This window comes from Terrapene carolina, unplaced genomic scaffold (assembly GCF_002925995.2).
Source record: "Terrapene carolina triunguis isolate 2854851 unplaced genomic scaffold, T_m_triunguis-2.0 Scaffold58, whole genome shotgun sequence".
Lineage (NCBI taxonomy): Eukaryota > Metazoa > Chordata > Testudines > Emydidae > Terrapene > Terrapene triunguis.
The window spans coordinates 79846234-79863078 of record NW_020664409.1 but is presented as its reverse complement, the minus strand read 5'-3'; positions in this window follow the sequence as shown (position 1 = coordinate 79863078).

Sequence of the window (16845 nt, the reverse complement as noted above, 5' to 3'; positions counted from 1 at the left end):
ATCTTTCACATGGGTATTTTTAAATAGTTTGTGAGATCAGAATTTTCCCCACACAAGACATGTCTAAAATTGCATTTTAACATGACTGGCTGGGAATTTTTGCTATATAGACATACACATAGTAATTAAACTTCTTCTATGATTCTAGACACACCCCAATCCTAAGAAACAGAAAGGCAAGGAAACACCTTACTGATTCCAATCCTCATTTTAAAATACAAGCACAGTTAAGTATACCAAGATTTCTAAAATAATTTAATATATATATTTTTAATAAATATAACTTATATCACAATAATTAAACCTTAAAAAGATGAAGGGGACTGAGGCAGGAAACCAAGTCCTTTCCTCAGAACTTTACAACAGCTGTTATTTTGTGACAGTCCCATCTTTCTTCTACCCAAACACCCTGCCAGAGGGCAGCTGCTCAAACTCAAACTCTGAAAAGTTTGAGATCTGCAGATTTAGCCTAAATGTTCAGTGTTGAAGGATAAAAGTATTTACCTCTACAGTCAAGCAGGAACTAAACACTTTTAGTAACTAACAGATGTTGCAAAAAATCACAACCTGTTTCAGAGAAATAAAAATTTAGTTGGTCTTTTAAAGATGGGATGCGTGTTTCCAATGTACAAGTGCTCTCAGTCTACCATTTTTCTGTTTAATGTGGCTCATTTTCAGTTGTATTAAATGATTATTAATTAATTTAAAAGCTTCTGTTTTCTGGTGCTGTACTTTCCTTTCCAACAACTCTTATAATATTTCAGTGCTATACCTAATGTGAACTATGGAGCTTGATTTTACCATCTCTCACCACCCTCATATACAAAATGGTTTACATTTTTAAATCAGAATTAGTATAAACTAATCTGAATTTATACTTTTGACTTCCATTAAAAAAAGCTGAATAAGACCACCAAGACACATCAGATTCTAAAGGAATCTGAATCTAGATAAGACTTGCATATGTTCCTAATACACAGACCTCCTCTGTCTCCCCCCACCCCACATTAAAGATCAACATTTAAAACAAACAGGAGTGGCTGAGGTTTGGGGGGGAAGATGAGCGGAGCTAGGCAGACTTTACAAACCACTAGAAAGATTACTCCAAAAACACCATAAGTACAGTGCCAGCATAGTTCAAGAGACTAACCAGAGGAGTGCAATTATTCACTTTATGTTTTTTAATTCTACTAAATTTGTTTAAAGAATAACTATTTCACTTCACTGGTTAGATGTTAGTGAAGTTACTCACAAGTTGGGAGAAGAGATGACTGAGAGGGGACATGATGATAGTTTTCAAGTACACCTCTACTCCAATATAACGCGACCTGATATAACACGAATTCGAATATAAAAGGGTAAAGCAGCGCTCCGGGGGGCGGGGCTGCGCACTCCGGTGGATCAAAGCAAGTTCGATAGAACGCGGTTTCACCTATAACGCGGTAAGATTTTTTGGCTCCCAAGGACAGCATTATATCGGGGTAGAGATGTACATAAAAGGTTGATACACAGAGGAGGGAGAAAATTTGTTCTCCTTAACCTCTGAGGATAGGATAAGGAGCAGTGGGCTTAAATTACAGCAAGAGCAGTTTAGGTTGGACATTAAGAAAACCACCTGACTGTTAGGAAGTTTAAGCACTGGAATAAATTGCCTATGGAGGTTGTTGAATCTCCATCGTCAGAGATTTTTATGAGCAGATTAGACAAACGCCTGTCAGGGATGGTAATATTTAATCCTGCCATGAGTGCAGGGGACTGGACTAGATAACCTTTCAAGGTCCCTTCTGGTCCTATGATTCTACGTGCTTGGAAGACACAATAAACCAAATTATCTCAGAAGTAAAACCATATTAATTCACTCGTATGCTAATAGAGATCAAAAGAGATGCTAATGTTATTGTACTTACTTATCTGTAACCAGCTGTCTATTACATTACATACCCCTATAACTACATTTATATTATGTATACTCCTGTAATTACTACTAGATTAAACTCCTAGATTAAAGTGTGTGCTAGTAAGAGACTGTATTGAGGTGTTCAATTAATAAAAAACTAGTGAAATACATTATTACAAACATTTGCATTTGTATATAACCCGGTAAATAAATTACTCAAAGAAATCTTGTGAAATGCTTAAAAGGACTGTAACTGGGAATGCTAATCGCAAAGCAAGTGGCCATTGTGTGAATAAAAACATTTCAGTCTGCCCAGAGTTAGGCACTCACAGTTGTGAGTCACTCCAGACAGTGTGAAAATATGTATTAAAATTTATTCTTATCAAGTTTTAGAAACATCCAACTGTTTCAACATCTAAAAACGTGAATGGTATTCTGTCTCTCAAGAGCTACCATTTTACTAATTCTTCTGGAAAGAAGAGTTGGATAATATAATCAGATACAAGCAATGTAGCTCAGCATTCAAATGCTGGAAAAAAAGAATCTTTCAAAAAGCTGTTGTAAGAAATTATTTTAAGAAAACAGGTCAAATTAACAGTAATTATGCTAAATTAACCACACACAAAAAGTCTTGAGATTGAACTTGACTTACAACTTTGAAAGTCTCCTGCCTCACACATAAATACTGAACTATTTCCTCTGCCTGAAGTTGTCATATGTCACTTGTAGGCTTTATTACTATTTCTTTATCATACTTAAGATGCTTAAGATTATTTTGTGATTTAATGTTTGCAATTATATATTAAACTTTCATATTGTATTAGGTCCTGATCCTGCAAAGGCTTACATAAGAATGGTCATACTGGGTCAGACCAATGGTCCATCTAGCCCAGTATCCTGTCTTCCGCCAGCAGCCAAGGCCAGGTGCCCCAGAGGGAATGAACAGAACAGGTAATCAAGTGATCTATCTCCTGTCATCCATTTCCAGCTTCTGGTAAACAGAGGCTAAGGACATTTCAGAGCATGGTTTTGCTTCCCTGCCAATCCTGGCTAATAGCCATTGATGGACACATCTTCCATGAACATACCTAGTTCTTTTTTGAACCCTGTTATAGTCTTGGCTTTCACAACATCTGTGACAAAGAATTCCACAGGTTGACTAAGTCCTTCTTTTTGTTTGTTTGAAACCTGCTGCCTATGAATTTCATTTGGTGACCCTTAGTTCTTGTTATGAGAAGGAGTAAATAACACTTCCTTATTTACCTTCTGCACACCAGTCATGATTTTATAGACCTCTATCATATGCCCCCTTAGTCATCTCTTTTCTAAGCTGAAAAGTCCCAGTCTTATTAATCTCTCCTCATATGGAAGCTGTTCCATACCCCTAATAATTTTTTTTGCCCTTTTCCAATTCTGATATCTTTTTTGAGCAGGGCCCACTAGATCTGTATGCAATTTTCAAGATGTGGGCATACCATGACTTTTTATAGAGGCAATATATTTTCTCTGTTATCTATCCTTTTCCTAATGATACCCAACATTGTTCGCTTTTTTGACTGCCGCTGTACATTGAGTGGATGTTTTCAGAGAACTATACACGACTCCAAGATCTCTTTGTTGAGTGGTAACACCCAATTCAGACCCCATCATTTTATATGTATACTTGGGATGTTTTCCAACATGCATTACTTTGCATTTATCAACATTGAATTTCATCTGCCATTCTGTTCCCCAGTCACCCAGTTTTTAGAGATTCCTTTTTAACTCTTTGTGGTCTGCAGTAGATTTAACTATCGTGAGTAGTTTTGTATCATCTGCAAATTTCACCACCTTGCTGTTTACCCCTTTTTCCAGATCATTTATGAGTATGTTGAACAGTACTGGTCCAAGTACAGACCCCGGGGGGGGGGTCACCATTCTGAAAACGGACCATTTATTCCTACCCTTTGTTTCTTGTGTCTTTTAGCCAGCTACTGATCCAGAAGAGGACCTTCCCGCTCATCCCATGACAGCTTACTTTGCTTAAGAGCCTTTGGTGAGGGACCTTGTCAAAGCTTTCTGAAAAATCTAAGTATACTATATGCACTGGATTACCTTTGTCCACATGCTTGCTGACCCCCTCAAAGAATTCTATTGGATGGGTGAGGCATGATTTCCTTTTACAAAAACTATGTTGACTTTTGCCAACAAATCGTGTTTATCTATGGGTCTGATAATTTTGTTCTTTACTATAGTTTCAATCAACTTGCCGGATAATGAAATTAGGCTTAATTAGGTTGCAATTGCCAGGATCACCTCTGGAGCCCTTTTTAAGAATTGGTGTCACATTAGCTGTCCTTCAGTCATCTGGTACAGAAGCTGATTTAAATGACAGGTTACATACCACAGTTAGTAGTTCTGCAATTCACATTAGAGTTCCTTCAGAACTCTTGGTTGAATAACATCTAGTCCTGGTGATTTACTGCTGTTTTATTTATCAATTTATTCCTAAACCCCCTCTAAGGACACCTCAATCTGGGACAGTTCCTCAGATTTGTGACTTAGAAAGAATGGCTCAGTTTTAGGAATCTCCCTCATATCCTCAGCAGTGAAGACCAATGCAAAGAATTCATATAGGGTATGTCTACACTGGAAACTTCAAAGTGCTGCTGTGGGAATGCTCCCTCTAATATGGTGTCTTTAAAAAGTTTCCATGCAGCTTGTAGGGATTTCCCTTTTGGCACTGTATCTTTTAATTTCTGTTTAACTAACTTCCTCATTTTTGTGTAGTTCCCCTTTCTGAAATTAAATGCTACATGGTGGGCTGCTTTCATGTTTTCCACTCCCGCACAGGGATGTTAAATTTTACTATGTTAGCGGTTCAGCTATATTCACCTCATGGACAAGATCCCAAGCTCCACTTGGACTACATCTAGATTTGCTTCTCCTCTTGTGTGTTCCAGGACTAGCTGGTCCAAGAACCAGTCATTTAAGATGTCAAGAAACTTTATCTTCACATCCTGTCCCGCGGCAACATGTACCCAGTTAATATGGGGATAGTTGAAATCCCCCATTATTATTGAGTTTATTTTTATAGCCTCTCTAATTTCCCTAAGCATTTCACAGTCACTATCACCATCCTGGTCAGTAGTATATCGCTACTGCTATATTCTTATTATTCAAGCATGGAATTACTATCCCTAGAGATTCTATGGTACAGTTTTGTTCATTTAAGATTTTTACTTCATTTGACTGCTTTCTTTCACATTAGTGCCACTCCCTCACCAGTATGACCTATTCTCTCCTTCAGATATATTTTGTACTGTGGTATTACTGTGTCCCATTGATTATCCTCATTCTACCAACTTTCTGTGATGCCTATTATATCAATATTCTCATTTAATATGAGGCACTCAAGTTCACCCATCTTAGTATTCAGACTTCTAGCATTTGTATCTAAGCACTTAAAAAAAAAAATCACCACTTTTTAGCTGTCTGCCATTATGTGATGTAATTGAGACTTTTTTCATTTAACTGTTTCTCATCAGATCCTACCCATATTTTATAATCTTCCATGTTCTTCTTCTTACTAGGACATATAGAATCTCCATGAATAGATGCCCCCACCCCCCCAAGCGATGTCTCGGTCCAAAACACACATTACTCCGCACCTGTCAGTTTTCCCACAGCCCTTACTTTAAAACTGCTTTTACATGCCAGCAATCTGGTTACATTTTGGTTTAGGTGGAGCCCATCCTTCCTGTATAGGCTCCCCCTTTCCCAAAAGATTCCTAGTTCCTAATAAATCTAAACCCCTCCTCCCTACACCATCATCTCATCCACGCATTCAGACTCTGCAGTTTTGCCTGTCTAACTGGCCCTGTACATGGAACTGGAAGCATTTCAGAGAATGCTACCATGGAGGTCCTGGACTTCAATCTCTTACCTAGCAGCCTAAATTTGGCCTTCAGAACCTCTCTCCTATCCTTCCCTATGCCATTGGTACCTTCATGTACCACAACCACCAGCTCCTCCTCAGTACTACACAAGTCTGTCTAGATATCTCAAGAGATCTGCAACCTTTGCACCCATCAGGCAAGACACCACGCGGTTCTCCCGTTCATTGCAAACCTAGCTATTTAAGTTCCTAATAATTGAATCCCCCACTACTATTACCTGTCTCTTCCTAATAACTGGAGATCCCTCCCTCACAGAGGTATCCTCAGTGCAAAAGGATACCATGACATCATCTGGAAGGAGGGTCTCAACTCTGGGATCGTTTCCTTCTGCTCCATACATGCTTAACTTCAAGTACATGAATAGCCATACTGACCTGAGGTTAAATAAAGACATAGTACTTTTCCTACTGACATGCTTACCACTACTAACACCAAAACTGGTGGATTAATCTTCACTATGTACTGTACACAAATGAAGTTATCCCTTATGCACTTCTGCATAATGGTTAAAACAAATACACCTGAAACCACCATCTAAAGGGCCAGCAAAAGTCAGCATACCCATCACATCATGCAAATAAATGCTTCCCAACAATTTCCCATCTTCTACCTGCATTGCTGTTAAATTAAAAAATACAACAACATTATAAAACGCTAAACTAAAGAGAAAAATAAACTAACTACCTTTCATGCTGGTGCTTGTTTAGATATTTGCTCATCTCCTGAACTTTCAGAGTGATTCTAAGGAGATACAGCCAACAACTTTTCCCTGGAGAAAGTAAACCACTTTGCCATACTAATAGCAAGCAGTCCAGTCTTGAAGCTAGCTTTATTAGACACATGTAGGATAATTTGGATAGTATTTGTCAGTTTTATATTTATAATTCAATTTTTTTCTCTCACCTTCTGGTGAAGCTTCACCTTATTACATTAATGTCTTAAATTACAAGTACATTAAAGAATTTATATAAGCATCTTACATCGGTGGTGTGCCACTATTATTTGTGAGCACTATGCTATATTGTTCTTTAAGACAATCTGCAAAATCTTTCTATTTTAGTCCATGATCTCCTTTGTCTTCTTCCAGATAATTTTCACTTAAAATTTTAAAGAATATCTATCCACATTTCAGTGTGTTAATATTCTGAAACAGTCATCTTACAGATTTCCTGACACTCCCTATTTGTAGCCACTGCATTTCCTTTCTCCTACCAACCCCCTCCATGTGCTGAAGATATACGGTACTTAAAAACAGATGTCAATGTTTACCAGTTGCATGGGTTTGTTGTTTAATGTTGAACTAATCATGAAAGATTTATTTCTCCCAACTCCACTGTTTTCTTCATTTTACAATCTATTATGTCAATAGAGAAATTAAATTGATTCAGTTTACAGAAGGGGAAAAATACAGAAGTGTTTTTTGGTACAGAAGTGTTGTCCTTATTTTATTTTCTACCTGTGCTTCAATAATTTAAGTGATATTATTTTTGGTACATCCTATAAGAATTAAAGTGTCTGTCAATTTATTTTTTCCTGCTGCTGTAGCTAGATTCATTTAGTTCTCCACTGTAAGCATAGATAACAGATACATGAACACCTGCCTCAGAATTCAGAAATGGAAAATACAAGATTAGATCATTTTTTCCATTCCTGAGCAGGGCAGGATTGTTCTCTATATAAAACAGTACAAAATATCCTATAGTCTAATTTTAAAATACTTTGGAAATGGCCTTACATCATTTCCTTCTATAAAACTATTAAAATCTAATGAATCTTACAGCCAGGAAGTTTTCCTGATATTGAGCCTAAGGACTATATTGGAATTGATAAAAGGTACAGAAAAGGGCAACAAAAATGATTAAGGGTATGGAACAGCTTCCATATGAGGAGATTAATAAGATTGGGACTTTTCAGTTTAGAAAAGAGATGACTAAAGGGGGATATGATAGAGGTCTATAAAATCATGACTGGTGTGGAGAAAGTAAGTAAGTGTTAGTTACTCCTCATAACACAAGAACCAGGGGTCACCCAATGAAATTAATAAGCAGCAGGTTTAAAACCAACAAAGGAAGGACTTCTTCACACAACACACAGTCGACTTGTGGAACTCTTTGCCAGAGAAGACTATAACAGGGTTAAAAAGAGAACTAGATGAATTCATGGAGGATAGACCTATCAATGGCTACTAGCCAACACACATGATGGTGTTCCTAGCCTGTTTTCCAGAAGCTGGGAATGGGCAACAGGGGATGGATCACGGTTACCTATTCTGTTCATTCCCTCTGACGCACCTGGCATTGGCCACTGTCGGAAGATAGGATACTGGGCTGGATGGACTTGTCTGACCCAGTATGGCAGTTCTTAAGTTGCTGTTTTAGCATAAGTAGTTAACACATTTCAATGGACCATTCAAGGAGAAGGGGGAAAGGGGGGGGGGGGGGGGGCGGGGGGAAGTAGTAAGTGGGTTATACAGATTGCTATAGTAAGCAATAAATCCAGTGCATCTATTGTCCATGATTTTCAGTATCTAGCAGTTATTAATTTAAGCTTGTCTTTTGTTAACACACCAAATCACCTGTGGGTGAACATTTTTCACAAAGCCACCACTCTATATCTGACCTCTGGTCTCCTCCTCAAAGAAAACCTGCACAACACTTTTGAAAGATGAGCCTAAGAGCTTAAATTTATAACTTTGCAATATATACTAAAAATCATGGACTGAATAGAGACACTGGATTTATTGCTTATTACAACAATCTACGACCCACTTAACCCTCCTTCCCAGCTCCCTCCCCCCCTTAATCCTTTCAAATCATAGGGGAGAAGCAGGCCACTTCACCCTGAATGGTCCTTTGAAATGCGTTTACTTGTTCTAAACAATCTGTTCCATCTTTTATTTAGCTATGGCACTGAGTACATTTCCCACACCTGAAGAACAGCTCTGTGTAAGATGAAAGCTTGTCTCTCCCACCAACAGAAGTTAGTCCAACAAAAGATATTACCTCACCTACCTTGTCTCTCTAAAAGTAATGTTCACAATTTCAGACTATCAGCACATAGACACTGACAAACTGAAGGGAGTTCAAAGAAGAAACACAAAAGTGATGGATTAGCAGGAAGGATTGATTTACATATATCTCAACTTACCAACAAGTTGAGACTAGAAATAAAATTTATAGATATCTTAAGGATGCACATACTATGAAGGCTGAAAAATTGTGCAGGCTATTGCCAGTAACCAGGTGACCTGGGAAAACTAAAGATTTAGGGCTTGTCTACACAGGGAAATTGACCATCATAGCTGTAGTAGAGTAGTTTATTCTATCTTCATGATAGTTTATTCTGGCTGTATAATATATTCTGCTATAGCTATTATGGACACTTTCCCTGTTGTTGACAAGTCATCAGAACAGCTATACTGAGTCAGACCAAAGATCCATCTAGCCTAGTATCCTGTCTTCCAACAGTAGCCAATGCCAGATACATCAGAGGGAATGAACAGAACAAGTAATCAAGTGATCCAACCCCTGTCACCCATTCCTGGCTTCTCACAAACAGAAACTAGGGCCATCATCACTGCCCATCCTGGCTAATAGCTACTGATGAACCTATCATCCAAGCATTTATCTAGTTCTTTTTTGAACCCTGTAAGTGGCTTGGCCTTCACAACATCCTATGGCAAAGAGTTCCACAGGTTGATTGTGCATTGTGTGAAGAAGTCCTTCCTTTTGTTTGTTTTAAACCTGCTGCTTATTAATTTCATTGGGTGACCCCTGGTTCTTGTGTTATGAGGAGTAACTAACACTTCCTTATTTACTTTCTCCACACCAGTCATGATTTTATAGACCTCTATCATATCCCCCTTTAATAAGACTGGGACTTTTCAGCTTGGAAAAGAGATGACTAATCTTTCCTCATATGGAAGCTGTTCCATACCCCTAATCATTTTTGTTGCCCTTTTATAATTCCAATATATCTTTTTTGAGAGGGAGTGACCAGATCTGCATGCAGTATTCAAGATGTGGGTGTACCATGAATTTATAGAGGCAATAGGATAATTTCTGTCTTAATATTAAGACTGTGTCACGGAGGTCACAGAAGTCATGGATTCTGTGACTTTCCACGACCTCCGTGACTTCTGCAGGGGCCAGTGTGGCTGACCCCAGGACCGCCCTAGCAGATGGCCCCAGAGCCAGCTGCTCGATGGCCTCCAGGACAGCCACACCAGCTGCTGCTCCAGCCGCTGGTACTGCTGGCCCCCGGCACCAGTCCCTGGCCAGCCTGGGCGGCTGCTGGCCTCCAGCACCACTCCTCCCCCTCCACACACCTCGTCCCTCAACAGCAATGCCCTTTTGCCCCCCCCAACCCCCCCCCCCCACCCCCCCCCCCCCCCCCCCCCCAAGATTTAATCACAGATATTTTTAGTAAAAGTCATGGACAGGCCATGGGATGTGAATTTTTGTTTATTGCCCATGACCTGTCCATGACTTACTAAAAATACCAGTGACTAAATCCTAGCCTTCCTTATTATCTACCCCTTTTCTTAATGATTCCCAACACTGTTAGCTTCTTTGACTGCCGCTGCACATTGAGTGGATGTTTTCAGAGAACTATCCACATGGACTCCAAGATCTTTCTTGAGTGGTAACAGCTAATTCAGACCCCATAATTTTATATATGCATTACTTTGCATTCATCAACACTGAATTTCATCTGCCACTTTGTTGCCCACTCACCTGGTTTTGTGAGATCTTTTTTTTAAACTCATGGTCTGCAGTGGACGTAACTATCGTGAGTAGTTTTGTGTCATCTGCAGATTTTGCCGCCTGTTTACCCCTTTTTCCAGATCATTTATGAGTATGTTGAACAGTACTGGTCCCAGCACAGACCCCTGCAGGCCACAACTATTTACCTCTCTCCATTCTGAAAGTAACCATTTACTCCTTTGTTTCCTGTGTCTTAACCAGTTACTGATCCAGGAGAGGACCTTCCCTTCCCTCTTATTCCATGACTGCTTACTTTGCTTAAGAGCCTTTGGTGAGGGACCTTGTCAAAGGCTTTCTGAAAATCTGGATCATCCATGTGGACATTCTTGTTGACCCCCCTCAAAGAATTCTATTAGATGGGTGGGGCATGATTTCCCTTTACAAAAGCCACATTGACTCTTCCCCAAAAATCACGTTCATCTAGGTCTGACAATTTTGTTCTCTATTATAGTTTCAACTAGTTTGTTCAGTACTGACATTAGCCTTACTAGCCTATAATTGCTGGGATCGCCTCTGGAGCCTTTTTTGTTCCATGTTGTACTCAGAGTCACAGCTAAATACAATTCCCAGACGTGAAAAGGAGCTCTGTGTAAGCTAGAAAGCTTGTCTCTCTCACCAACAGAAGTTGCTCCATTACCTCACCTGCCTTGCTTCTCTAATATCCTGGGAACAACATAGCTATAATACCACACAGCATAGAACGTTATTTTTGTAAGATGGTGACTTTTGTTCTCTACTGAGTCTGAGCTGAAACAACTTCATTTGTTTCAACAGACCTAAATTAAGAAATAAGACCAAAATAGCCTGAGAGAAGTCCAACAATCTGAAAATTCGTAAGGAAAAATGAAAAATAAAATCAATGTTTTTTGAAAAATAATTACAATTGATATTTCTGGGCTTCCTATTCTTAGACTGTAAGGCTATTATGAGCTAGCCTGACCTCCTGCATAACACAGGCCAGAGGACTTCCCTGAATTAATTCGTGTTTGAACTAGAGCATATCTGTCAGAAAAGCACCCAATCTTGATTTTAAAATTACCAGTGATTGAGAATCCACCACAATCCTAGGTAAGCTGTTCCACTGGTTATTCGCACTGTTTAAAATTTACCTTATTTCTAGTCTGAATTTGTCTAGCTTCAACTTTCAGCCTTCAACCACTGGATCTTGTTATACCTTTGTCTGCTAGACAGAAGACCCATTATCAAAATTTCTGATCCTCACAAAGGCATTTATAACTTGTGATCAAGTCACCCCTTAACGTTCCCTTTGTTAATATAAACACACAGTGAAAAATTCAAGGAACTTTATCTGGCATGTTTTCCAATCCTGTAACCATTCTTGAGGCTCTCCTCTAAACCCTCTACAATTTTTCAACATCCCTCTTGAATAATGGGCACCAGATGTAATCACAGTATTCCAATAGCAGTTACACAAGCACCAGACAGAGATAATAACTGCCCTGATCTTACCCTGTTTATACATCCCAAGAATCCCATTAGCATTTTTGCCACAGAGTTGCATTGGGAGCTCACGTTCAGCTGATTATCCACCATGACCACTACATTATTTTCAGAGTCACTGCTTCTCAGGATAGAGTACCCTATCCTCTAAGTGCGGCCTTCATTCTTTTTTCCTAGATTTTTCAGGTGGCCACCAGCAATAGGAACAGTGGTATCACTTGTGACGCTAATCACAGAATACTGTGCGTTTTTGGATTATGAGCTTTACAGTAGCCCCTCAGAGTTACGAACACCAGTGTTATGAACTGACCAGTCAATCACACACCTCATTTGGAACCAAAGTACACAATCAAGCAGCAGCACAGTCACAAAAAAACCCCGAAAAACCCACAAATACAGTGCAGTACTGTGTTAAACATAAACTACTAAAAAAAAAAAATAAAGGGAAAGCAGCATTTTCTTCTGCATAGTGAAGTTTCAAAGCTGTATTAAGTCAATGTTCAGTTGTAAACTTTTGAAAGAACAGTTTAGTCTGTTTTCATAGTGATTTAAGAAAAAGGGGGAATCTTTAGGGCCCAATTCTATATCAGTTTATTACTAGGCTTTGCTATGTCACCCGTCACAGTATACAAACTCCTCACATATATTAATGAACTTAGCCATACAACTCTGTTGCGAAGTAGGGAAGTGGCATGCCCATTCACAGATGGTGAACTAAGGCAGAGCACCCTCACATCTTCTCTTTTGGGAGAAAGGTCTGAAGAAAGAAAACCACCGTGGAATATACCCCACATCACCCTGTCAAAGGAGTGGATAAGACAAAGGGGAAAGGTAGAGCCACCTGTGCAGAGGCCCTGTGCCTCAGCACTAGCTTTGCCTCCCCAGCTCCAGTGAAGCTATACAAGAAACTTCCTCTCCCCCTCTAGATGGCCATGGAAAAGTCAAGGTGGATATAGATAAGGTAATATAGCCTGTGGCTCTATCATCTGTACCACAGATTTTTCACAAAGCCAGAGAGAGAAAGATATGCACCCTTGGACCACCCCACTTCTCCCCACTGGCCTGCCAAGTCCCCATTCATTATTCCAAAGCGGGACCCTGTGTGGAGGCCTCCACAAGGCCAAAAGCAATGAGAGAAAACAAAATGGTGCCAACAAGGGAGACCAGATCCCGCCCCCGCCCCTTCTGCACACAAAGCTGGGGACAGCTGCATATAGTGTCCCCTCCATGCACAAACTTATCCAAGGTCACACAAGTCTATGGCAAAGTCAGGATTAGACCCTTAATTTAGGCCCAGTGCCTTAAACATTCCTGCTTTCTGGGTCTTGAAAAATCCAAATAGCTATGCATAAGGATCGTTTTTATGGAAGTGGTGGTGGTGGGGACAAAGACAAGTTCCTGCAGAATTTAAGCTTTAATTTAAAAATAATTGGTTTCTACCTCTTATGGTTGCAAAGATAACCATTCAAGCATTAACTTATGCACAACTCCAAGGCCTCTGCCACTATACAGAACTGTCCCCAAGCAGCAGCAGAATCAACCTTAAACAACTCTGGTCAGTTTCACTGCTGCCATGCAGAACTACTGGCAGCTGTTGAGGGACTAGGACTCTGCTGCTCTATCCTTCTTCCAGCATCCATTATTGTCTCTTCATCAGAGAAAAGCTCCAGAGCCTAGCACCAGTAAGGAATTTACATGATTGTCAGTTCCACTGCTGCCCAAAGGGTTCAACATAGCAGTGAAACTGACCAGAAGCTGGAGGATGGTCATGGTCTCAAATTTACTGGAAAAAACAAAGGAGCTTTTTCTTCCCACCTTATTGCTTCAGTTACTCAATCCCTCAGCCTGCCTGCTGGTAGCATCCATTATTGGGTCCTCAGCCCCTGATAAAGTGCTTGAGTTTTTCCTTGTGCCCCTCTGCCACCTCCATCTTTTGCATTAGCCTCTGGCAAGTACATGTCTGGTAAGTATTTCAAGCCCTGTATTAGGAGGGTTTTTCCCTCCCATTAAGCCATTATTAAAACAGGTTTGAAACTTGTTTTACAAGTCTCTCAACAAGAACTTTCCTGCTACTATCACAACTGTTTTTCTGCAGATGGCAAGCTCCCAGAAAAACTAAGTGTGTTATAAGTTTTCAGAAAATTTATTTGGGTGTACGCAGTGCTTCTTTTGATCAACTCTCAAAACAGATGCAAGTTTTTTTTTGTTTTTTTTTTTTTTTAAAAAAGTTCAGTCAGGATACATCAGGAAACAAACAATGGGAAGTAGGATGAGACTATGTGCTCAGTTTCCTTGATGCAGAGCACACAACAAAGCTTCTTGGGAGGGGTGGGAAAGGCAACTTTAAGCTACTTTTATACCCTTTGGATTCTGGACTGATCAAGGTTCTACTTGCCACTGGACATGATTTCGGCATTTCAGGGAGTTGCTCTAAGTTCTGACAACCCTGGCTGTGCAACCCAGAGAGGCCCAGAATAGCCACAGTAATATGTGCTATTGTCTCCTATTGGCATGCCCATGCCTTCCTCAGGCACCCTCCTTGCACACCTTCTACACAGAGGCTTGCAAGGGTCTGCATAAGACAGCCTACAGCTGTCATACACCCTATCTGAACATCCAGGAGGCTGCAACAGGGTGGAGAAGAACTTCCTAGGTGTTCAAATGGGCAGTTAGTTGTTTTACATTACCTACCTTCCCTTCCAAGTATTACAGGATGGCAGAGAGATTTATCTGTTTACAAAACATTCCTTTCCAATTGCTCCCAGTTATATTACTCGAATGCAATAAATATTACAAAACAGGGAGGGGCAACTTACCTTCATTTGGCCAGCAGCAGTGTTCTGGTCATAATGCCCCATCATATTTGGAAAAAATGACATATTGTATGTCATTCCTGTACACCTGGAAACAGTAATTGGTTCACAGGTGAACAGACTGTGTCCTTGTATCAGGGTTAAGATTAAACTGTAAATCACAAAAAACACAAATATTCCCATTTTTGTCAAGATTTCTGATTTTAGCACATAGTTTTGGTCAGTGGTTACAGAGATTATTTTTTCATAAGGAAATCAATCTTCATCTTTTCTTCTTCCAGAAGAACATGGACAAAGAGCACTGAAAAACTGATCAAGCTCCTTGCTTCTCATGGGACTTTCCCATTCTGTACAATCTTGATTCCTTGAAAAATCTCTCTCTCCTTATTTGTGAACTGTAAAAACAAAAAGACATAGCACCTCAGCTGTAATTATCTGTACAAAGGCCAGTAAGTGACATTAAACAGTAGACTTTCCAGCAGAGAAAACAGGTTTCTATAAATCTGTAAAATGAAAAGACAACTTTTTCCAGGCCTCACTTTCCTCTCACTTAATACTGGTGTAAATGAAGAGTAACGCCACCAAATCACAGAAATGTAGGGCTAGAAGCAGGGACGGCGAGTTGTATGGGCTTGTGGTGCCCAGGATCCAGCAATATTCAGGGCCCAGGGGCCCAGCTCCACCAATATTGGGGCCAGGTGTCTCCTCTGCCTGCCACCCCCCCAAACCTCCCCCAGCCCCCACTTGCTACCCCTGCTCACCTCCCCTGGGGCCCCGCAGCTCCACGCTGACTCTGGTCTGCCTCAGATGGCGCCAGGCATCAACTGTTCCCACAGGGTCCTAGTGCCCCCCATCCACTACTGGCAGGGCAGACTGCCCTTACCCTGCCCTTCTGCCTTGGACCCTTCCCTTTTCCGGTGGGTCCCTATACCTAGAGTGACCAGATGTCCCGATTTTATAGGGACAGCCCCGATTTTTGGGTCTTTTCCTTATATAGGCTCCTATTACCCCCCACCCCCGTCCCGATTTTTCACACTTGCTGTCTGGTCACCCCAGCACAGGGAGTCCCCCCACCCACAGTCACCGCTCCTGCCCCACGCTGGGCAAGGGGCAGCCCCATCCCCCATCCCCAGTGAGGCTACAGTGAGGGGCAGCAGCAGGGGAGGAGGCGCACATGTGATGGAAGCCCCTTCCCCCCCTCCCCCGGCACCCACCACAGGGGAGGCGAGGGGGCTTCCTGGACCTGAGAGGGGCCCTAGGAGCACGTGCAGGGACACTGGTGCAGGGTGAGTGTGCTGCCCGCAGGGGAAAGAGGGAGCCCTCCCCCAGAGCTTGCTGCTGCCGGCAGGGAGAGGGCTGGGGAGAGTCCTCTCCTGCCCCAGCCCTGGGGCAGCCTGCCTGCACCCCAAACTCATCCCAAGCCCTGCCCCACCCCAGAGCCTGCACCCCCAGCCACAGCCCTTACCTCCCTGCACCCCAACCCTCTGCCCTAGCCCTGAGCCTCACCAATGACCCAAACCCCTCATCCCCAGCCCCAGACTGAGCCTTCAACCCCCCGCACCCTTACCCTCTGCCCTAGCCCCTCCCACACCCCAAACCCCTCATCCCCAGCCCCACCCACAGCCCTCACGCCTGCATCCTCTCCCATCCCCAAACTCCTTCCCAGAGCCTGCACCCATCACCCCCTCCTATACCCCCCCCCCCCCCCCGAGTCTCCCCCCCAGCGCCCCCCCCGGGGGGGGGGCAGTGTTGGGGGGGGGGGGTGGCAGGTTCTGGGCACCACCAAAATTTCTACAAACCTGCCACCCCTGGCTGGAAGGGGGACCTCAAGAAGTCATCAAGTCCAACCCCTACGCTGTGGCAGGACTAAATCAAGCTGCTAGATCATCCCTGACAAAAAGTGTTTGTCTCCCTTTCTTTTGTCAACACTGAGTTTTTTTAATCTTTCACGATGGGTCAGGTTTGCTAAT